The 24,424-nt window shown below is 42.4% G+C and overlaps 1 long non-coding RNA gene and 1 pseudogene across 1 annotated transcript; one reads left to right on the top strand and one right to left on the bottom strand.

Annotated features, from left to right (window-relative positions):
* The first annotated feature begins 11,599 nt into the window (after nt 1-11,599).
* Nucleotides 11,600-12,302, top strand: LOC139703334 (olfactory receptor 2W3-like; annotated as a pseudogene).
* Nucleotides 12,303-21,048: 8,746 nt separating this feature from the next.
* On the bottom strand, nt 21,049-24,232 carry LOC139703278 (uncharacterized). The gene is made up of 3 exons (XR_011705683.1): nt 24,163-24,232; nt 22,643-22,770; nt 21,049-22,232 (listed from the first exon to the last, which is right to left on the bottom strand). It is a non-coding gene; the product is annotated as an uncharacterized lncRNA (long non-coding RNA).
* Between the last annotated feature and the right edge of the window lie 192 nt (nt 24,233-24,424).

Genomic DNA, 24,424 nt, shown 5'->3' with positions numbered 1-24,424 from the left:
GTTGTAACACTTTCAACTTTTCATGTCCCTTTGAGCATCATGGAAAAACTCAGTGTAGAAAAGCCTTGTATGTAGAAATGTAGTGGGACCTTCAGTTGATTCCGATTTAGTTGGACTTTTTCAGACTTGAAGAAATTTTTATTTTCTTTTATTTATTTGTTTGTTATGTTATGAGAGATTCAACCAAGAGATACTTAACCACTGAGCCAAATCACAGTTCTTTATATATATATATATTTTCAATTTTGAGAAATGTTCTAATTGGATTGCTTACTTCCTTAGTTGCTGAGGCTGGATTTGAACTTGTGATCCTCCTGCCTCCCCCTGATATAGTCATGCAGTGCCTTCAGCAATCAACTGTTTTTTTTTTTTTTTTTTAGAAAATGATTATAGGTGTGGAAAAGTGTGTGTTCCTTCATTTCTCCCCTGTCTATTAATAGGTAATGAAATGCACCCTGGAGTGGGCAAAGGATGGCATCAGCATGAAGACAAGAAAGCGTCATCCTTTCTGGGTTAAATCTGTCTTATTATTAGATTCAATTTTCCTGTTTTTATGTTTTTTTTTTTTTTTCATCTGTAGTCAACTCTCAAACATTATGACATATACTGTGCATACACTTGTGTGTAAAATCTTGTATGCATTATAATTTTATACATAGAAATATATGGGAAAAATTTAGAGTTTTCATTTTTCTATTTTCTGTAAGTATGTGTTCTCTCATGTAGTCCACCTTTTCCAATAAAGGAGTCAGCCAATAAAATATATTTAAAACTCTGGTCTCATAATCAAAAAACCTTTTTCCAGGCCCATGTTTAGTTCAGATATTTTGTCCACAAATATTTTATGAGTTTTATATATGTTGTGACAAAGAAACATTGTGAGAGGTTTTGGATATAATTCTTAGGTTCAGAGAATGACGAGGGTAAGAAAAATTACATCATCAACATCATCAAGTCTGAAGTGCCTAAGCTCTGAAACCAATCCCTAGCCCTTTTTATTTTTTATTTTGATAGAGGGCCTCACTGTGTTTCTGAGGCTGAGTTTAAAATTTCAATTCTTATGCTATCGGCATTGAGATTACAGACACATGCCAGCATGCCCAGGTCCTGTATGTTTTCTGAAAACCTGATCCCAGGTCTACGCCATGGTGAGGGCATCTTACCTTACTGTGGAACCATGGTACGCTGCCCTGAGGTTTCCCAGGTGTGTGCCACAGGGTGGGCAACTCTGCCTGACGTGTGGAGCCCTTACACACTCTTCCCCTATCCCGGGTACCCTACAAAGTAAAAAGAGCGTGGCTTCCAGCAGAGAACCTGGCTTCTCATCTGCTGTAAGAGTGAGATTTAAGTGATCCACATTGACCTGCCATGTGCTCCATCTCATTGAAGACTCTGCATGTTAGGCTGGTTGTATTATGCTTCCTGAAACATGCCACCAGGATATGAACTGTATTCATGTCATCTATAAATGGCTGTGGTTTATAATTTAAGGTTTCAGTTTAGTCTGAGGTTACCACAAATTATATTTAACCAAAAATGAGTAAAGTGGGAAAAGGGGTTGAGGATGGAATGATTTTTTATCTCTTAGTAATTTTTATTTGGTTAGTGCTTTTTTGGTGGTCCACATTAAGGCCATTTTTGCTTTCACTTGGAACGATTTTATAGTATATTGCTGGAACATGCATGAGAATTTTAAAAAATGGCTCCTGAATTCACCAATCTCTAGAGTCGAACCAAATGGCCTTTGACAAGTGTCAGAGGATGCCTGTGGCTCTACTTCAGGTGCTACCTAAAGCCTTCAACCAGATCTACATTGTACAGTCCATGCTGTGGAGAAAGCGATTTCTGCTCAGGGTAAGGTTTTCACTGGATTGTCCTGGGTTAAACCTCACCCACACTCTAGTTTTCTAGTGTCATGGATCTTGTGTGGTCATTGATAAGAGTTTCTTACATACTTGTGTCCAAGTATTAAATGTATCAAACATACTAAAGATGGGGTGATTGTCACTGCTATCTCTGTTACCAGCCTTTAGGGGTGCATCTCATACTGTTCATTTAGAAACAAATGGTCAAAAGACAGTGCTGTGGCACTTCTGTTTTCAATAAATGCAGCTTAAGCTACCAAATATGCACTTAAGTCTTTAAAAGATAGTTTTGAAAGCTCCCCAGGAGTACTGAAAACTTTCATTCCACCTAATAAGACATTTTGGCAATTGCCTAATTTGATATTTCTGATTAAATAGAAATATTGCGTAGTGGTATATAATCACTTGTTGCAGTCAGAATTTTTATGTGATAAATCCTTTTGCGGAAGGCAAGGGTTGCATGCTTGCTCCTGCCCAGTGTGAAGCATATGAGTGAATGGAAATTTTCTGGGGTGGGAACATTCTCTGTAGAGTTTAGTCCTGGTGAGTACATCAGTGCAGAAATCAGACTTCTGTTAGGGCCATAGTATCTTCTGTGAGGATGTGCCTACCACTTCTGGTCAATAGTGTAGGCATATAGCTGGCAGGTGGATGGCCACCTTCTGATGTGTTTAGGTGAGTATCTGAGCCAGTAGGAAGAGAATTAAAAGATCCTTTGATTAAATAAGAATTAAAAGATCCTTTGCTATACTGATGACATGATATGGATGCCAAACCCCATTACAAGTAACCTCTTGGGCCTTGAGACACATTTTATTTCACACATGAATTTTCCCACAAAATTTCGTAGTGAGATGCTTTTGTGGAATGAACTGGGATGAATATAAAGAGATTTATTTAATGACATAGTGTCCTTGACATTTGGAAGACCTGCAGCAGACTTAAATTTAAACACTTGTTATAATTTTATGAAAAAGTGTAAAATTCTCAAAATGCTTTTCAATCACCAGGTGTAGTGGTACACAGCTGAAATCTTATTTTGTCAGCATGCTGAGACAGGAGGATTGTGATTTCAAAGCCAGCTTTCACAAATAGAGTTTCTAAGCAACTCAATGAGTTGCATATGGGTTAGGTTTTAATAAACTGTTTCGATGGGTGGTTGGAACTGTCCATGATACCATTTTCTTCTTCGGATTCTCAGGCATGGTTTAGCAGTTCAAGAATGCTGTGAAATGATCAAGTTCAGTCAAAAGCATGTATTGGATTTAAAAAATAATAATATTGCAAAGGCCATGAGGGACAGTTCCTTCTCTGGGAACTCTCAGTAATTAATGTGAATTAATGACAAATTATTGTAGTATCATGTGATTTTTACATAGAATGTTTTTACTTCCTAATAACTTAGTTAGATACATGAGGTTATCAATCTAATCTGTTCTTTTCATGTTGGTTTGAAATGATATTTAAAGAATAATTTACTGTTCTCAATTTTTTTACCAATTTTTAAAGTTCATACCATAATTAAATATCTATTGCTCAATAAATACTCAGGATTCTACCTAATTAAACAAAAAAATACATTTGTCCGTCCAAGTTTAAAATAACTGAAGTTCATTTAAAAGTTTTTTCTTTTATATTAGGTAAAGATATATATACATATATATATAAACATTGCATTATTATTTTTATACATATTTCTATGAATGTCTGTAAGCATCCATTAGTTCTCTTTTATTATGTCTCTCTTTTCTGTTTTCTTTTATTTATTTGTTTTTATGTGGTGCTGAGGATCAAACCCAGGGCCTCACACGTGCTAGGCAAGTGCTCTACCACTGAGCCCCAGCCTCAGCCCCTGTTTTCTATTTTTTTCTTAACGTCAATTATCTCATGCTGTTGCTTCTGGCTCATCTTCCTTTTGTTAGATTTATCCAGTTTGACCTATAAAATTGTATTTCATATTTTTGCCAATCATTGTAATTAATTTTCCAATAGCCTTTTCTCTTTATCTCTTAAAATTAAAAAGACATGGGGCTGGGATTGTGGCTCAGCAGAAGAGCATTCACCTAGCATGTGTGAGACCCTGTGTGCAATCCTCAGCAGCATATAAATATGAATAAATAAAATAAAGGGAAAAAAAAATTAAACAGACATGGTGTTTTGATTTAATGACAGCTGAGTCTTCCCCAAAGTTGTGAAATTTCCTGTAAAGTGACCATTCTTTCAGTCACTTCCAACCTAGCAAATACACTTGTTTGTGGCTGGGTGGTAGTGAGAGTATCCTTTGTGTGTGTGTGTGTGTGTGAGTGTGAGTGTGTGTTTGTGCATGCATGTGCACACAGGATTAATTGTTTGCATCTTTAGGTTTCATTATGTGAGCTTTACTCAAGTCTGTTAAACTTCAGCTCTAACATAATACATAAGCCAAAAAAATCACAGAAACTTGGGGAGTACCTCTCAAAATTGTCCAATGATCTACTTCATGAAGAACAAAATCCCCTATACTCCTCTGATCTGAATATTGTCAGGATGACAGTTCCTTCTTCCACTTAGGCAAATGAAAGGTTTTCTGTCACATGATTTTTGAAGGGCCCATAAATCTGTGGTTTTGGTGCATAAGCATCACAGAAGCACAGAGACATAACACAAATGCTGTTTGTGAAGAGCTTGGGCACAGCTGGGAATCTGAAGTGAACATGGGGATAAATATCAGACATGGGAACGACATTCTACAACACTCTGGAGATTGGATGAAGACCAAAAGGAGACTAGATGGAGGTGAACAGTGAAAAGCCAGAGTATGAATTTCCTGACTAAATATGTGAGGTCTTGGCAGTAAAAATTCAGTATAAATTTTAGAACAACAAAAAAAATATGTTTCCTGACTTAAGATGTGCTGCACCTGGAAGTGCTGAGAAAGCACCTCTTGAGAAGGAAAAACCATATTTCCTTACAGTGAATAATAAAAGTGAAATTCTGGTAATAAATCTTAATGAATAAATATGGAAAAAAAATAGATCCCACTGTGAACATTTTTAAAGAATTTTGTAATATGGACCTTTATTGGATGCATTTACATAATTTTTTTATGTCTATGTTCTGGGAAAACAATTGCATATAATAATTTGTAAGTTTATTTATGGATATTAGGTGTGTTCATTTTCTGCTAATTTACTATCAATAAGGAGATTTTTTTCTTGGTCTAATTGAAACAAGATTGGAAATTTTCTACCTGGATGGGCATTAGAATAAAATTTTATTCAATTTTTCTTCTTATATTTTTCTATTTATTATTTGTGCAAATTCAAAACAAAGAATCATTTTTTTCTGAGTAATAACTCTAATCAAATGCAGTAGATTTTGTATATTCTTCCTCTCATTTTATAAATTTAATCATTATGAGTTATTTTTCTTTCAATTTAAGAAAATTATTATAGGATTCAGCAGAGAACTCATTTGGGATATTGAAGTCTTTGTTCTAAATATCACATGTCAAATTAATGCTACTTTATAGGGGCTCATTCCTAAGGAAGTAAACATCAGTGAGGACTGGGAAGTTCAAGCAGAGATCAAGGGTGAGGACAGGTGAGCCATAAGACGTACAAGCCATGGTTCAGTCTAATGAGTGGAGTTAGGAATATGAAGCCCTTTCTGTCATCCTCCTCACCCACCACACAGAATCCATTGACTTCTCACATGACCTCTATTCCTAGTGAATCCCACAATGTCTGCCAAATGAGGGTTTACTTTTTACTTGCCACATCTCATACAGTTACTGAAATGGGTTATAGAAAGCAATGATGCACCAAGAGTTACACTCATACTTAGCACATATTACAAGATGATGTAGAGTTTCACTCATACTTAGCACATATTACAAGATGATGTTAATAATATTTAAACTTGACAAAAAATTTCAGCTTATTTTACTAATTTTTTTCCAAAATATTTCTAACTGAAAATCATTTGGTATAATTTTCTCATAAAAATTATATGAATCTGCAAAATTTACAATTCTCAAGAAGTAATTTATGTTCAAATACTATGTAACTCTTGCTGGAAATGAATTTTGTATCATTCAGAGTTTAAACATTAAAAAAAGAATAAATAAATAAAGAAGCACACACACACACACACACACACACATTTTTTGGCAGTATTGAGTGTCCAAACCACAGACATGCACCTATAAGGCAAATTTCCCACCCTAAGTTATACTCTTATTTAAATTTAAATACAAAATGTATCAACAGCTTTCAAAAGATTCTCACAGTATTTCTAACTTGTAAATATTATACAAAAAAGAGAATGTGTGCATGCTTCAGCCTAGCTATGTTTTACATCTTATCTTGAATTACAAAGTACACTTAATTTTTTCTTTAGTCTTAATGATTTCTACTCTTAATGGTTCATCTGTCTCTTTACAATAGCATTTTGAAGCCAAATCTTACTTACTTTTTATCTCTAAAATCGTTCAATAAACTTTAAATTTTATTTCTGTATCTCAACCTGTGAATATTCATCTCATAGGAAGAGTGCTCCCATCCTTAGAATTCAAAATGTCGGATCTGCAATACGTCCCTGTTAGGTGTTCTTGCAATGATCATGTGAGCACTTCTATTTAGTTATAAGTACCTAGTGAAGCATAATACCTAAGTTCCCAAGAACATCCTGTCTTTCATATGAGATGGTAAGCCTGTTGCAGATTCCACAGGGAAGTGTTCTGAAACAGGAGAGAAAACTAGCTTCTCACATTGGCTACTTCCACTGCCACTGCCACCAGAGATTCATATCTCTCCTGGGCAAATGTTTGACTTCTCTGTAACATCTGCTGCTGCTGCCATAACTACTGTATCTGAACTCAGTCCATCCTTTGGTCCCTTGGCAACTAGGAACCATGAATTTGTCCAAGAAGTGTTTTAGCACCATGTGAGAAGGACAAAATAATATCTCCGTGTACAAACCTGTACATAGAGCAAATGTGTGAGCCCTGCTGCTAAACTGAACTCTGTAATAATGCTGTCCCCTGCTAAGATCCTCAGCCTTCATGCATGCTCAGATATAAAATGATGACTAGCCCAACACAGCACAGCATAGCCTTGAAGCTCTCACAGAGCCCTCCTGGGACTGGAACTCTGTGAATGTGAAGAGGTCTGTGCACCAAGGCAGCCCTGGGAAGGAGAGTACAAGGGGGTAGGAGGTAAAATACAGAATTCAGATATGAATATGGATGGGAATGTGCTATGGGGAGAATGTCTGTTTCCTCCAAAACTCAGGTATCATAATCATAACCTTGTATTGATGGTTTTAAGAGGTAAGACTTGTGGAAAGTGACTATCATGTCATGAATGTAGGGACTCTTCAATTGAATCAGGACCTTTGACAAATGGTTCCTAGTGAGTTTGTTCACCCTCCTCCAAGTGAAGACACAGAAGAAGGCACCATGTTAAACAAGAATGCAGCCCTCACCAGACTCTGAATATGTAGATATTGGTTTACATTTTAAATACGCTTTCTACCTTAAGGTATCTTGGTATCGAAGATTGAATGCACTAAGGTACAATCTCTGCTGTTCTTGTCAGTTGCTTTCCCTGAAAAGGCCCTGAAGGATACTGAATTAATCAGAGGTGCTGAGTGCAGGCCCTGACCTCATTCCAGGCTGCAAATGGTGGAGGCAATCAGAACCCTAGTGCACTGTTTTTTCACACCCATCTCCTTGGAGAACTTTTGCATCTCTCTGAACTTAGTTTGCTTGAAAGCAAATGTCAGCACTTGCCCATTATATCAGTAATGGCACCACTGAAACAACATGCAGACTGAACTCTTCTAATACCCACTTAAGTTAGACCTCAGATGCCAGAAGAAAAACAAACAACTCTATCAGCAATTTTCCCAGGAGGTCATAGGATCAGCCCGCTGTCTTTAAGACTGTATGTTTTGTTCTTAGCATCTTTTTTGGAACTTCCAACAATTTTCAATGATTTGGGCAGATTTCTCTCCAAAATTTATGAGGTTTTGGTATGAGGTGTCTCCCACCAAGCTCTTTCATGAGAAAAGAGTCTTATAAACCAATGAAAACATTTGAAGATAGAATGAAGTGCACAATTGTGAACAGTTCATTATAGCAAATGGATTAAAAACATCAATGAAGAGAGAATTACTTTCTAAAATGCTTCTATAAAATGCAAAAATTTGTCCTGCAAAATGATGAAGCTGGAGTCCCAGCACCAGTCACACATTAAATATACAGTCATTCATGGTCAATAAATATAGAAAAAAAAAGTTCAACATATCTAACAATTAGAGATATGCAAATTAAAACTACCTTGCCATTCCATCTCACTCCAGTCAGGAGGGCATTTACCAGGAATACAAGTAACAGTAAATATTGGTGAGAATGTGGGGAAAAGATTCACTCATACATTGCTGGTGGGACTGCAGATTGGTGCAACCACTCTGGAAAAGAGTGTGAAGATTCCTCCGAAAATTTGGAAGAGAAACGTAATTTAACCCAATTATTCCACCCCTCAATTTGTAACTAAAAGGAATTAAAATCAGCAAACTACAGTAGCTCAGTCAAATCAATGTTTATAGCAGCTGAATTCATGGTAGTTCTTGTGACCTTCAGCAGATGAATGGATAAAGAAAATGTCACAGACACACACACACACACACACACACTCACAAACACACACACACGGGGGGGAGGAAAAAATAAAAGTCCATTGGATTAGACAAAGGGAAATTATGGGATGGGAGGCAGAGGGCATAGAAAAGGGAGTAGACTGAATGGGACAAAATATTTCTATGTTAATATATGACTAGAGACTAGGGTAACTTCACATCATGTACAACCAAAAGCCTGGCTCCTAATAAGTTATACTCCATGTATGTATAATATTTCAAAATATATTCTAATGTCACGTATATCAAAAAAGAACACATTTTAAAAAGTGAAAAAAAAAACAATACACTCATGAAGCACACATAGATGCAAATACTGAAATTACTAAAATTCTCAGGGCAACATGAAAAAAAGGAAATATTGATGATCTTGGGAGAGAAAAAGATGTCTTAGAAAGAATACCGAAGGTACAATCAGAAACATTCTTTTTACATTTTTTTTTTAATTTTAATTTTCTGGCATGTAGTATTGAACCTATGGGCACTTAACCACTGATCCACATGCCCAGCTCTTCTTTACATTTGATTAAGAATAAGGTCAAGGGGCTGGGGATGTGGCTCAAGCGGTAGCGCGCTCGCCTGGCATGCGTGCGGCCCAGGTTCGATCCTCAGCACCACTTACAAACAAAGATGTTGTGTTCACCGAAAAAATAAAACTAAAAAATAAATATTAAAAAAATTCTCTTAAAAAATAGAATAAGGTCAAATGTATGCTATGAGGTTATGAAGGCAATAGTAGCAGAAAGGGAAATAGAACAGAGAGGAAGGACAGAGGGACAGCCGGGCAGCAGTACTGAGGAGGTCACTCCAAGGACATGCTACCATAGCCCTCAGGCTCTGGAACACTGTGCACAGACTGAGCAGCAGGACCAGCCCTGGAGGGAGCCTGCCCGGGTCATCGGGGCAGCAGCAGAGACAAGAGGGCTCCGGAAGCTCAGGCCCTCTGGCAAGTGTGTAGGGAGGAGTGAGGACTCAGACTCTGTCTGGACCAGGGGAGAGGCCAGTGGGTGTGGCATGAGGCCAGGTCCCCTTCTGGAGCTCCCACAGTGGGCTCAGGAGGAGCAGAGGGCTGAGAGGAGGAGCCCAGGGTGGAGAGTGGACAATGGTGAATGAGAAGAGCTGGGGCTTCCATGGCTTTAGCAAAAGACCCCAAACAACTAGGAACCCTTGAGGCCTGGGCCCATCAGCACGAGTGAGTGCTGTTTAGGGACAAGCTGGGACCTACTGCATCACCTGTCTAACCCCTGGCTCAGGGGCTGTGGCACAGTAGGCTCTCAGCAGATCTGCTCAGTAACTGGACCAAGCACTAGCCTCTGAAGGAAATGAGTACCATGGATGTCGGGGGCAGCAGGCACCATGGCCCTAAGTGCTGGATCTGCCCTCTGTACCAGCACCCTCCCTGCAACCAGCTCCTAAACCCCTAAATCACTAGGAGAGGGATTTTTAGAAAAAACAGAATTCACAGCTCAGGGTGGACTTGGAGGCCAGCTGCCCAGCATGTGATGGTCAGAGCACCCCAGGGGGCTGTCTCCTGCGCAGTCAGCACAAATGCAATCGCTTCTCTTGGGTAAAGCTGTGGGACGAACGTGAGGCAGTCAGTGTCCGGGCCCAGCAGTGCTCACCGGGTCCCACTGTCCCATGGTCTACAGAAGCAAAAATTGCTCTTGACCCCTGTCCAAGCTCTGGGGTGGGCACGTCACAGGCTTTAACTGGGTGTTATTTGAAGTTGTCCCACACAGGCTCAGAGTCTGAGCCATGACCTAATGGAGTACAACTACATGACTATTGTTTACTTCCCAGGTTGGAAATTGCATAAGATAATGGTGAATGTGTTATCATAGAAGATGTCTCATTTTTATATTATTTTTAACTTGATTTTATGGTAGATTTTTAAATATTTTATCTGACATCAGAACAATCTGGATGCTGGGTGAGGAGGGTGAGGGGCTCCCTAGGGTTGAGGACCCAGGATGTTCCTCTGAGCACTTCTCTGGCTCCTCCAGGTGAAGTTCAATGTGCAGGGTGCATTTTGTGGGGGGTGTTTGCTAGGTCATTTCCTCTCCACTATGAGGGGAGAGTCACAGGTGTCAGGACTGTTGGTGCTCCCAGGAGCCTGTGTTTCATTTTGGGAGTCAGTAGCCTGAGCAGGTAACCTGTACACATGTACCAGAGACTCAGAATCCTGTCCCCATTGTGTAATTGAGGAGGACACATGTCTCCCACCACAGGGGTGGCTGAGGTCAGGGCACAGGGCCAGGCTCCCTGAGTTCCTCTCCTGCAGCGATGATGCCTGCTGCAGTTTTGCTTTGGTTTCCATTTCTCTTCTTTACAACTGGCACAATGCATGGTCTCTGTTGGGGGAAATGTCGATACATTTTAACTTTTTTATAAGTATTTTGTATATTTTATATTAGTAAGTGATAAAATGTCATAATAACTGCACAGATGTTATGCATTCATGACATCCTAGATTTGTGTTTAAAATTTATATATTTAGTCACATGTTCTGTCTTTGATTTTATCAAATGGTTGCAAGTCTCTAAACATGTTTAATTTACTAAAAAAGATTTCTGTATGAGTGTGCCCTTGTGTTTGAAACCCACGATGTTGAAAGATCAGCTGTATATGGTGTTTCATAAATTTTATCAGGCGGTTGCTTGGAGCCTTCTTTTGTGCCTCTGATTTTGACAGGAGCTCAGGAACTTGTGGCTTGTGAGAGAAGCAAAGGTTGGAATTTGGCAGGTGTGGGTCTTGCCTCTCTGGAATGACAGAGTACCAGGTGTGAATAAAGATGAAGATGTCAGCCACATTTCCTGTGTGCAGACCACCTCTGCCTCTCTACAGATGACGTTTACTTAGCACATGGGTGCCTGTTTCTTCTTCTGGAGGTTGGAGATAATCATAATAACCATAGCAGAGCCTCCACACCACTGTTTATTTATTGTGAGTAAATAAACCCATATTGTGCTTCTTTAGGCCTGGCTAGGAGTCCATACTCCAGCATCAGCCATTGTCATTACTGGTGTTGACACCTCTCCTCAAGTGCAGTAGAGATGGGTGAGAACAATGGCAACCCCCAGGGCCACTTCCTCCTTCTGGGTTTTTTTGACCACCCTCTACCTGGAGAGGGTCCTCGTTGTGGTCATCCTGGTAGCCCACCTGCTGACTACTGGGCCACACACCATCATCCTGGTGTCGCAGCTGAATCCCCACCTCCACACACCTGTATACTTCTTCCCCATCTCCCCGTCCTTCCTGGACCTCAGCTTCACCACCAGCTCCATCCCCAGCTGCTCCACAACCTGAGTGGCCATGACAATCAGCCATGGAGGTTGCAAAGTCCAGCTCTTCCTGTTCCTGGGCCTTCATGGAGTGGAGTGACTGCTGGTGGCCATCATGGCCTCTGACAGGTTTGTGGCCATCTGCAAGTTCCTGCACTCTATGGCTATTATGCATCCACAACTCTGCCTGGTCTTACCTTGGCTCTGTGGTGGCCAACTCTTTGGTCATATCCCCAATGACTTTGCACAACAAGGTGAACCACTTCCTGTCCCGTGTGAGATGCCCACCTGGATCCGCTTGGCCTACATCAGCACTGCTGTGGAGGGCATCGCCTTCACCCTGGCCATGGGCATCTTGCTCTCTCCCTTGGTCTTCATCTTGGTCTTCCGTGGCCACATCATCAGAGCTGTGTTCAGACACTCATCCTCAGGAAGACAGAGAAGCTGCAACCCCTGTTTTTGCCAACTGCCCTAGCTGGTGACCTAATGCTGGGTTCACAAAATCTGACTCTTCCAAGAACTCAACAAAACAACAAAGAAAGCATCCGTCCATACAGAAGAACCATTTTCAATATTCCAGAGATGGCTCTGTGACTTTAAGGATCCTTGGAAAGAGAGGGAACTGCTGGACATCTTTAAATGCATACAGTGAATACACAGGGTAGGCTCCATGGAACATTCTATCACAAAAGGGCAAAAGAGTAGCATTTCAATAGAGCAGGTGAGTGTGCCTCAACCTATTAGGTGACTACATCTGAAGACAGGTTTTGCTATCCAAGCTGTGACAACACCCCAAGTCACTACAAAATGTAGTGATTGGTTAGAGCCTGCTGCTTCAGGACTGGAAGCTGTGATTATTCAGATTGGCTTCCACCATTTCTTAATGTATATATTAAAAGGGCAACTGAGGAATTGTATCTTTCAGCCACTGGATTCTTGGACCAAGGTCATCATGCCCTACTATGGAAACACAAAAAGAATTAGTAGAATACATGATTTCAATAACATAACTTTAGAAGATCCAGGTTATTATTATTACTCTATCACACTCATCAGAAGATTCTTAATATTTTTTTTTTCCATTTTATTGAGAAGCATTGTGTTTGGCCATAGTAACATAGACATTTTTGTTTAGCATGGCATTAAGCCTTTCCACAATCCATAGAGCAGAGCGCTAATTTGCAATATTCATTACAGTGGATTCTAGAGCATTTTAACTTAGTTTCAATCCTTCTATCTGCACTTATGTTTAAATTATTAGGAACATCCACATGTTGTAAATTGAGACATAGCCATAAAGCCTGTAATTGTAGGAACAAGGAATAATATAATGTAGTCACTCAAGGATCACGAGACCAGGAGCTGGAATAGGTCTGGTTAATTGGCATGCACCTGTTTCAAACCTGTTTGTTAACTTCAGCATTTTATAGTTCTGAAATATCATCTGGCAATAACTAGTGTATGATAAGATAAATTGTATTCATACAGGCTACAGGATATTCATCATCCTTTCTCTTAATTCTCTCAGTTAAGGAGTCTATTAGGTCTGTCAGTGATGTAAATATTCTGAAGGTTGAAGACAAACATCAAAACATCCTTTTGAGTGCCATCTCACTGAGGGTTAGTGTATTACCAATAAACCTCCAGGTGTTATGGCATCCTTGTATAATCATCTTTGTCAATTCTGGGAGACCACTCTAAAATAGGCCCATTATTTCTAGACACTCTATGTTGCACTGGCAAGATATTTGCACAATCGGTCCACTTAGGAAAGGTACCAATTTCTATTGTAGAATGATTAGGGCAACAATACCTTCTTGGATCTGTTATGTAAATAACTGGCCTGTATAGGAAAAATCTGTTTTAATTATCTGTCTGACAATTGTGCAGATATATAGTCTTAGTTCCTGAAGACCAGCATAATTTGCTGGTTTACTTTTCTTATATGCTGTCCTTTTCTGTAAAGATACTTGCAGAGAGTCTGTTTACCATAGGATCAACATAGAAGTATAACTGACCATTATAAGCCATACAATTAATCTAGTTACATGGGTGGACTTTTCCAGTCCACACTGCAAAGCATATTAAAGGAGGACCAGAGAAATGGGTCCATAGGACTTTGGACATAATTTTTACATACCTGACAAGCCTGTGAAGCTTCAGGGCTCTAAATTTTGCAGCTGAAAATTTTCCTTTTTGTGTCAGGCTTTCAATTATTATCATGATGACAGGTTTTACCTCTCCTTCAAAATCTGAATACTTTACTAAATCATATTCAGTAGAAGTAAGACTCTCAGCATCACAGTTAAGAAAATTTTTGAAATATTTGTAAGATCTAGTGCATCCTATGTGGTTCTTTTTCCCCCTTTTTTTATTTAATAAAATTGAGTAAAGGCCTACCATCAGCCATAGTATCATCAGCTAAGTTATAAACAATAGTACAAGTATTTAAATACTAAGAAAAGATTTGTCATCATTAATTTTGACAAAAGTTATTTAAAGGGACTATGGCAAAAAAGAAATTCATTTTGTTTCTGATATTAGATTTAATTTTGACTTTAATTGAATTACCAAAAATAAATATAGTAAGTTGTATATAAAATTTGTACCTTGAATTTAGTTCTAGATAAACTTAAATAGTTATTGTAATTTGGAATGAAGTAAGACAAGTTTTATAACTTAGGAGTGTGGATCTTTCCTAGGGGCATGAGGAAAATATAAACATCTATCTAAAATACAAAGTCCATATGTTAAATAAGCCTAGAGTAGATATTTTGGTTTTTACCATTAATAAAAAAAATGAAATAGAGAAATTAATAGTCTTTTTTCTATGAACACATTAAGTCCTATATCCCCCTCTTCTTGAGGACTCAAAATTTCTAAAGACCCTCTCTGTCTCTTGCCACATCTGCCAAAGGCCCAATCCCAACATAAAACTTCACCACTTGCCTTCCCAGTCCATGAAGCTTGAGGCCATTTGCCTGCGTCTGACTGGCAGATGGACGTCACCCACATGCCCACAGTAAGGAGATTTAAATATCTTCTGGTCTTTCTGTGAGGAGCTGCCCATCTGGGAATGAGTTAACTGGAGCTGCCTGCTCCTGAAGGGTTCCTTTAAGGACATGTGCCTCTTTAGTCAGGTCAGTGCCTTGAGGAACATAGCTCTGATTCTCATTATAGCTCTTCCTTGTAATGTTCTCTTGATAATGGGATGTTATTCTGTCCTTGGGAAACTTGGCGGTACATTGTAAGGAGTTCATAAGTAAACTATTCTTTGCTTTGTTTCTGTTTATGGTATCTTAAAATACCATAGGGTGCACAAATGTTCTTTAGTGTGAAAACTGTATAAATATGCAGCACGGCTGAATAAAGTTGCAGTTGCTTCACCTTGAGTGTGGCTTCTGTCCTTCCACTCCCCAAGCCTCTTTTTCAGGACTACGTGGTGTCTAGCATGCCACATCTTTCTAGAAACCTTCAGCAGCTGGACAGAGGCTAATAAGAGGGCCCGAGCAGTAGCTGACACCTTAATAGAAAAAAAAATCATTCCCCACTTGGGGTCACCTTGCTCACTGCAGACAGGTAATGGCCTGGAACTTACATTTCAAATCTCCCAAATTATTTCAAAGGCCCTAAACATTCCCGGGCACTTTTACATTCCCCATCTTCAGATGTCTGGAAAGGTGGAACAAACTGAACCCTAAAATCAACCTTGACGAAGCTGTCGATAGAATTACATTTAGACAGGCTGAAACTCCTCCCTTGGGCCCCACTAGGGTTGCAGCCCTGCTCTTGTCAGACGGAGGAGGCCATTTCCCCCTCAAGCTAATGTCAGGTGTCCCCATGCTCCCTCCTACTCTAGCTCACCTACCCCCACCTCCTCCCTTATCTAAAGACCCCTCTCTTACACTCCTTCCCATGAGCCCATGCTGACCAACTGCTGCCCAATCCGAAGGCCTCATGCTCTTCTCTGACTCCGGGAGACTGAGTCCTCTTCTCTCCCCCCCACACCTCCTCCTCTTTACTAACCTCAAAATGGAAGGGACCATTCAGGGTTACCTTACCTACCCCTCTGTGGCCTAACTCGAGGGCATTCCAAACTGGGTTCACAACTCCCATCTCAAACTCTTCACCCCATCTCGCTCTATGGCAACCCCCTCTATCTTTGGCATTTCCAAAATTTGGCTTTTCAACCTTCCAAAGTTTCTGGCGGATTCCTGATGGAGGCTCCTGTCAGACAGAGGAGGCCAGGCTACTGCAAAGGATAGAAAAACCCTGATGGCTCTTCCCCCTCTGCCCCCATGGCAGGAACCTTTGTACTTACCCTCTAGCCAGACCCAGTGTCTCCGAAACCAAATCTAGCTTATTTCCCAGAGTGTCCTGGGGCTTGCTCTTCCCAGGGTTCTTTTGCTGCCTATAGCCATGTCCCAGAGGAATGCTATGATCAGCCAACCCTCTGCAAATGAGATCAGGCTAGGTATTGAACAGGACCGTCAAATTTTAAAGCTACACTCTCTCAATGTCCCTAGCCAGATCAAGCCACTCTCAAGACATACTGCTAGACTGTCCAGACTGACTTGCGAATGTCAGATGGGGGTGGGGTGCAGGATCAGGCTCACTAGGAACACCATTTTACTGAGCTGCCCCAAGTACTTCCTAATGTCTTCTTCCCTATAAGGTGACCGAGCCCTAAACCTATCAATCAGATGGAAACCCTGATGTAAGGACAGCTTCTTAATTCAGATAGTTAACGCCACTCACCATCTGCTAAACCTTACTAAGACTTCCCGGCCCAGGGGTGTTGGATGGGCCTAAAGGCTGGTTTTTCTCATTGAATAGCAGGTCCTCTAGGCCTGAACAGCTCATTGTTCTCCATGAGACCTCCCCAGACTCCACTGACATTTCACCTGAGCTTTCAGAAGTACCCCTCTTCCAACTTGTCCATAGGTTTTAACTCATAGGGGAATATGTCCTCTGGGGACTTGCAGAAATGTCAGTGTGGACAGATCATCTCATACACAGTGTCTCAAACACTGCTCACCAGTCCCCAAGGCCTCCTTCCTGTGCAGGACAGCTATATATCGTTGCCTGCCCCCCAGATGGAAGGGTCTATGTGCTTTAGTTCTCTTATTGCCATCTACAGTCATTGTCTCAGGGAATGGGGAAGTCCCTATCCCTCTTATGACTCATATGAGCCCTTGCCACAAATGGGCTATTGAATTTTTTCCCCTAGTATCTGCTCTGGGGATACAGCAGGCCCAGCCTCAGGAACACCGGGAATAACCATGTTCATTACCCATGTTCCTCAGCTCCCCTATCAGCTAATAGGGGACACCCAACAGGTAGCCAAGTCTATATACCTCTCCAGAATCAACTGGACTCCTTAGCCACTTTTGTCAAACAAAACTGCCATGGACTGGACCTATTAACTGCAGAGAGAAGAGACCTCTGCCTATACCTACAGCCAGAGTGGTGTTTTTATGTCAACCAGTCAGGGGTAGTAAAGGACAGGATCAAACAGCTCCAAGAGCAGCTAGATAAGGGGAGACAGCATCTAGGACAACAGTCCCCTGGGGAGCATTCAGTCAAGTATGGCCTTGGCTCCTCCCCCTCACAGAACCCCTATTATCCTCTATGTTTCTCCTAACAGGACCATGCCTGTTCAATTGCCTACAGACAAGATCAGAGAAAGAAACTCACCAATCAGCCAGTCAATCAACTACTTCTCCTTCAAGCCTCCAAGCCCTGATGCCCAAGACCAAGACCTAGGACTCATGGTCAAGTCCTCTGACTCCAGAGACTCAGCCCCACCTAAAACCCTACCTCATCCCTTTAGAGGAGTGAGATTCTTTGCCCCTAATCAGCAGAAACAAGCAACAGAAGAAAGACCATTGTCCCCACCCTCAGTATGTATAAAAACAAAAAGGGAGAAATGTTGGCATCGGATCCACCATTTTAGGAGGAGCCATTTTATCTGCAGACCCTGAGGCAATGCTGCTTAGCCTCCCTTAAGAACCTGTGCCTGCTAAAGGGTTGTCCTCACTCCAGCAGATGACATAACCCCTAAGCATGCTGGTGACATTCCTCTTGCAGGCTATAAAGCTGCCCTGTGAGTGCCCACAGGCTGGTGCTCTCTTCGAAGGTACGACCTTATCAGTTTGCTCCAGGCTCTGCCCATAAATTGTGAAAGACCAACCTCACACATGACAGAGTTAACTCCCTTGCTGGGCAATGTGGTGTCAGACACCCATGCTGCTAGACTGCCTTGCTCTTCTAGGGTTCCAGTGCCTGGGCATGTCTTCCTACAGCCCCATGGGTGGAGCTACACTCACCTGTTTTTTTGTAATATAAGCCCTTGCCCTGTTTAAGATACAAAGTTCCATGGAAGTGCATTGTGTGTGTCCCCTTCTCTTACTGTGCCCTTGGGTGTGGCCTACCCAGGTGTCAGTCAACCTGCTGACAGTGGACATCAGGAAAAGAGACTCAGCCCCCTGAAACCTGACCCCTTGCCTCATTTGAATAGTAAAAAGGGTCAGCATATGCTCTCTCTCTTTCTCTCTCTCTCTCTCTCTCTCTCTCTCTCTCTCTCTCTCTCTGTCTCTCTCTCTTCCTGTGGACACTTAAGGTCAGAGGAACCATCACAGTGACCCCAAAGAAAAAGGTATTTGTGTCTTGTGTGTGGTAATTTTGTGCAGCCCAGTTAGCCCAGTTTACCTGGAGTGACCCCTGAGCCTTTTAGCTGTGAACAGAAACTCAGCAAAAAATCTCTCCAGTGGGATTCAGGTGCATCGCGTGGTCCTTGGACATTGTGTGAGTGTCCTTTCACTAGTAGGGACAGAGGGATGCCAAGATATAAGGCCAAGGCGGGTAGCAGTGAAGCCAGAATTAGACAGGCATCAGGGTATATAGGTAAATGGAGTCAGGTGGCATCACGGAGGCCAATTTGAGTGTGTCCAGAAAGTTGGAGGCTGTCCCCTGAGGGATGGAAATGCCTTCAGAGCCCTTCCCCCACCCTATCAAGATAACACAGGAAGGAGAGATGAGGGCGAGAGAGCAGGAGCACAAAGCAAGCCTAAGCCCTAAGAAACAGCAGGACACCCTCCTTCTTGGGACACCAGGATTCCAGCCCTGGCCCCCTTCGCCCTCCTGGTGATAGAACAACTTGCCTGTGAGGAGTTCTGCTTCCTCACATGTTCAGACATAACAGTAGGGAACCTCTCCAAGGCAAGCATGTGAAGGGGAGTTTATGTTAATAAAAATATCCTTTAGACTTCTCCCAAGAGGGAGAGGGGGCCATAGCTGGTTTCTTGGGATCCCAAGAAGGGGGTGTTCTGCCTTTTTTAATAGGTCTTAGGTTTTCTTTGTTCTGGGGCTCTCTCCCCTGATCTCTCCTTCCTGTGTACATGATGAGGCCCAGGAGATTGTCCATGAGGTGGCCAAAATGTGAAGACCAGATGGACAGGAAAGGGCGGGATGGAGCAGCCCAGGACATGTTAATTAATAACTTCCCAGCTCCCTGCAGGGAGGGGCAATTCCTGGGACAGGTTACCTTAGCAACAGGTGGGAGCAGGGGCAGGTTATCTTGGTGAGGGTGGAGGAAGGGCTCTCTCCAACTTCTCAGACTCACTCCAATTGGCCTCCTTGACCTGACCTGACTGGATTTACCTATGTAGACCAACTGCCTGTCTATTTCTGGCTTCACTGGGAGAAGTATATCTCCGCCTTTTAAAATAAACCTTTCTTAAATGCTTGTCTTGGTGTGCTTCTCTAATGTTGAACATGTGAGGGAACAGAACTTGTCACCCATAACCAGCTGGGGACATACGCTGTGCCTACTAGATGCCAAAACCTAAAACCTGTGTTTCTCTGCAGAAACCTGTGCATACAGCCAGTGCATCCCAGCTAGGGACTAATGAATGTTTGGGGCCATCTAAGCTCTTCTCACCAGGAAAATAAAATCAAGGCTAATTTGTGTCAGGTAAAGAGGTCTGACTTGAACCAGCTGAAAGAATATTACAACCTCATCTGCATTTTGAACCCCTGTCAGTTACTAAATGAGGAGAATTAAAGCAAAAGTGAGAAAAGGCCTCATGTTCCTCCACAGTTTTATTTCAGGGCTGGACTTGACTCTACTCAGGGAGGACTTCTGTAAGAATGGACAAGCATATTGGATAAAAGAGCACATTCTTGGATGAAATAAAACATGCACACACTGATAAATGTTAGTTATGGGCTGCTCATGGGCATTAAGTGGCAAAGAGTTTGATTTCACATAGTAGTAACAGAAAGACAATGCTGTGACCTCATACTTACATTTGCCTCACTCCAGTCTCTGAAGCATTCATATGGACACGCTGGCCCACAGAGAGGACGATTGTGGCCAGCAGCTGTGCAACAGTGCCCCCTGGAGGAAGTAGGGAAGATAGCGCTTCATCCCACCACCTGCAGGTGTGACTTGGAGGTAGCTGCAGTGTCCCCACTTGCCTTCTCACTTTTCTAATGCAGACCAGACCTAGAAGTTGTGATGTGTCATCAGCAACACAGTGGTGGGGACCGCTGCTCAAGAAGTGTACCCTTCTCCTTAGCTTTCTTCATTCCCCTGCAAGCCCACAAGGCTGTGTAAGTAGGGTTGATCATAGGTGTGCCAGTGAAGCTGTCCCTCGGCTCAGCTTTGATGTGAAGCCCGGATGTTACAGCTCCATTGAAGGTGACATAAATGTTTGCTTGGCCAAAGTTTAGTCAACCTAATGACTCATCCTTATGAAATACACTTAGAGCAAAGAACCATTGCTACATCCATTTGTTTGTAGAAATTCCCAGGTGAATCCCTTATCAGGGTCCTTGTCCTTCACCATCCCACAGGCAGTAACTGACCATCCTGGGCAGGCTTCAGGTCAATTTAGCAGAGCTCTCTGAGGCTGATGCTCGGTTTAGCCACCTTCCTCTACTGACCCTGCACCACTCCATCCCCACGTGCTGCGCTCCCTCTCAGGACTGAGTCCAGAGGCCCAGCACAGTGGTCCTTGTCTATGGTTTTCCTACAGCACATTAATATCTATCATTGAATATTTTTTTCTCAGTAAAAGATATGAAAATAATGTAAAAAATATCAAAGCCTTCTCCCAGAGACCATGGAGAAAATATGCCATATAAGATCTGAGCAGCTGGAAGGGGAAAGATGCAGTATCACTTACAATTGGTGCTTCATTATTTATTACCATTTTAAAAGTTTATGGAGAAGTATTTTACAGAAAATATTTTACAATGATCATTGGGTAAAGGAAGGTGTCCGTACAGGCACATTAACTAGTAAAAAAGGCCCATTTTCCCTGGAAGCAATGTGCAGTAGCAAATGCACCAACAGACACTTGGAACAGTGCACCAGAGTATAAGGACCTTACACGTCTACGTGGGGATTGAAGATTGAACACCACGGAGGAGGGCATGTAAAATCAGTGGTCATAACGCAGAAGGGGGCACTCTGCGCATGACGCAGTGTTGAAAACAGGCCCCCCTGCATCAAGAGCAGGATTCTAAATTCAGGAAACTGGCTGAAGCCTTCTACACAGGAGCACAGCCCAGAGAGCAGAGAGTGACTGCAGAGACGTGAAAGAGAGGTCTCAGGAGGTGTTGGCAAAGAAACTGTCCCCATTAAGGGCCTCTAGGTGGGCTGGGGATTAAATTGGCAGTAAGAGAGAAACAGGGAGAAAAGTTTGCATGTGCAGGGGTGTCTCAAGTAGAGACCCAGAAAAGGCCCAGGTTGCTGAAGACTGTGGAGCCTCTGGAGTACAGAATGGAACCAGCGGGTGTCAGGATGGTGGAGATGATGCCAGGAGGGAAGGTAGATGGTGGGGGAGGAGGGGGCCTTGCTGTGCAGACAGGTCCCGGGGTCAGTGTTGGGTGGGAGAGGCAGCCCGGCTGGTCAAAATAATAACCTTGCTTTAATTTGATTTTAATTGGAGCCAGTGGTCTTTTCTTGCATCCTGTCCTGGTCTAACACCCTCCCCTATGCCACACTCACTGTTGTTTGTGTTCCTAGAAGCTGCCATTGTCCCTGGAGTGAGATGACAGAGGAATTTTGATCTCTAAGAACCTTTTTAAAATCAGCTGTGTTTCTCCAAATAGAGAAGAGTGACGGAGGAAGGTGAGAGCTGAAGGGACTCAGGTCGACCAGCAGCCGGGCAGGGCTGGGAGCTGGTGGGCTGTGCCAGTGGCTGGAGGGCAGCAGGACAGAGCAGGCTGAACAGACAGATGTCAGTCATGGCTGGGGTCCATCCTGATGGGTGGCTTTTCCTGTCTGAGGTGTAGATCCTCAGGCAGTAGCTGCTCTCTGGATGTCACACTCTCAGGTCTCATTGTAGTGAATGTGTCTGTGCGGGATCTAATTGGAGGCCGCCTTCTCTCTGCTCTGGAGAGGACAGAACAGCTTATGCCCACCCACACACGGGCCACTCAGAGCTAAGGGACCCTCAGTTCCAATGTGTCAGCTCCAGACACACTCAGGTCATTGCACTGGTCAGAGGGCTGGTGGTCACTGTATTAGTCTTCCTGGGCTGCTGTAACAAAACACCTAGCCTGGGGGCCTTCAGACCACAGACCCTGACTACACATTGATGACCTCAGGCCACCACCCAAGCTAACTCCACCTCTTCCTGATGGCCAAACCCATCTCCAGCCCAGTGGATCTTGGGATAAGGAAAGAGATGGCAGCTGGCCATCCCTAGGAGCCATGCTTCCTTCCCATCACCCATGCTGTGTGGAAGAGAAAGCCAGCACATTGGGCCATCTGTGTCCCTTGTCACCAGCCCCCCTTGTCACCTCTGAGTTCTTCAGCATCCTCTGGTCTGGGTCACGTTCTTCAGACCCAGCCACACCCTTGACTCTATTGACTTTGTTGCCCGTGTCCTCATAGAAGCTCCATGTTCTTAGGTGTCAAGCTTTCAATTCTGCAGATGTATCAACAAAATTATTACTTTAATTACTATTATTACTATTGATACTAGGGATTCAACCTGGGGTGCTTAACCACTGAGCTACATCCCTAATCCTTTTTTTCCATTATTGAGGTTAATATGACAGGGTGTATTGGCCCCAACTGGCAAATTTTTATGTTTTATATGCGGGCTTTCTGGCAGAGTTGAGCAGGGTTATTATTTCTTTCTGGTTTAACTATCAGTTGAAACCCAGGAAGCTGAGAGCACTGGGTCAGCTTCTGGGGGTACATTGCTTCCTAGGCAGGATGCAGATGGGTTTGTGGCTTTTCTTGAAAATGTTGGTGCATCTGAAACCTTCACATAAAAAGAGTTCACAAAGGGGGACTTTATATTGAGAGAAAATAATGAGGTCAGTCTGTGCAATAGAATGACATGTTTCAAGGGGGCAAATGAGCTTGAGTTCACAGACATGTTATGAGACTACAGATGCCTGAAGCCTAACCTAATACAATTCTACATATTATGATATTATTAGCATGTCACCTAATGCAGTAATAATATGACATTATTCTTTTACAATAAATACTAACTCCTACATACAATTTCCCCTATACATTCATGACAATGATTTCCCTTTCTAGAAAGTCTCAAAGCCCTTGTCAGCACCTAAACACAGGGTAAGGACAGGGTTTCCTTGTCTCCCTGGTGTAGCTGCACTGGTCAAAGTTCCTTTCCTGCTTTGAATCAACACCTTTTCTTTTCGATTTTAGGGCAAACAGCTGAGCAGACTTGTGGGATCAGCAGAGTCAGGTCTGTACATAAGAATTGATAATTGTAGAATGTAGACTATCTACATTGAGCACAAGGCGCCCATTTTATTTCCGCTGCACGTTGCTGTTTGAGAGGGTTGCCTGCCTCCTCCCCACCCCACCCCTTTCTCTGCTGGGGATGGAACACTGAGCCACAGCCTGAACCCCAAATGTTTCCTTTTATAGCTCAGGCTGCCTCCTCAAAGATCAGAGGCCAGGAGGTAATGAGAATTACTAAAATATTTTTCAAATTGTTTTCATTACTGGATATCATATATATGATATCTTTAAAGAGTGTTTCAAAAATTTGGAGACCGTGTCTTTCTAATTTGCCTGAGGTATATATATATACACACACCCAGTGGTTCTTGACCTCGACCACTGAGCTACATGCCCACCCTTTTCATTTTATTTTAAGAGAGGGTCTCTCGGGGCTGGGGTTGTACCTCAGTGGTAGAATGCCTGCCTCACACACATGAGACACTGGGTTCGATCCTTAGCACCACATAAAAAGAAATAAATAAAGATTCTATTATCTACAACTTAAAAAATAAATAAATAAAAAGAGAGGGTCTCATTGTTTGCAGACGCTGACCTGACCTTGGGCTCCTCCAGCCTCACCCTCCCTGAGAAGCTGTGCTTTGTTTTTTGTGTTGAGGTTAAACCCAGGGGCTCGCCATGCTCAGAAAGCACTCTATGGCTGAAGCCTAGCTCAGCGCCAGGTGTCACCTCTGCACCAGAGGCTAAGCCAAGGCTTCCCACCTGGATTAGTTCCCAGCACAGCCGCGAAGCTCCGCCTGAAAAGGGCTGGGGCCAAGCATCTGTCACTCTACCCAATTTCAGCCAGTGATTGGATG

This window comes from Marmota flaviventris, chromosome X (genome assembly GCF_047511675.1).
Source record: "Marmota flaviventris isolate mMarFla1 chromosome X, mMarFla1.hap1, whole genome shotgun sequence".
In the NCBI taxonomy this organism is placed as follows: domain Eukaryota; kingdom Metazoa; phylum Chordata; class Mammalia; order Rodentia; family Sciuridae; genus Marmota; species Marmota flaviventris.
The sequence above is the reverse complement of the archived record's forward strand: the minus strand, read 5'-3'. Positions and strand labels throughout refer to the sequence as shown.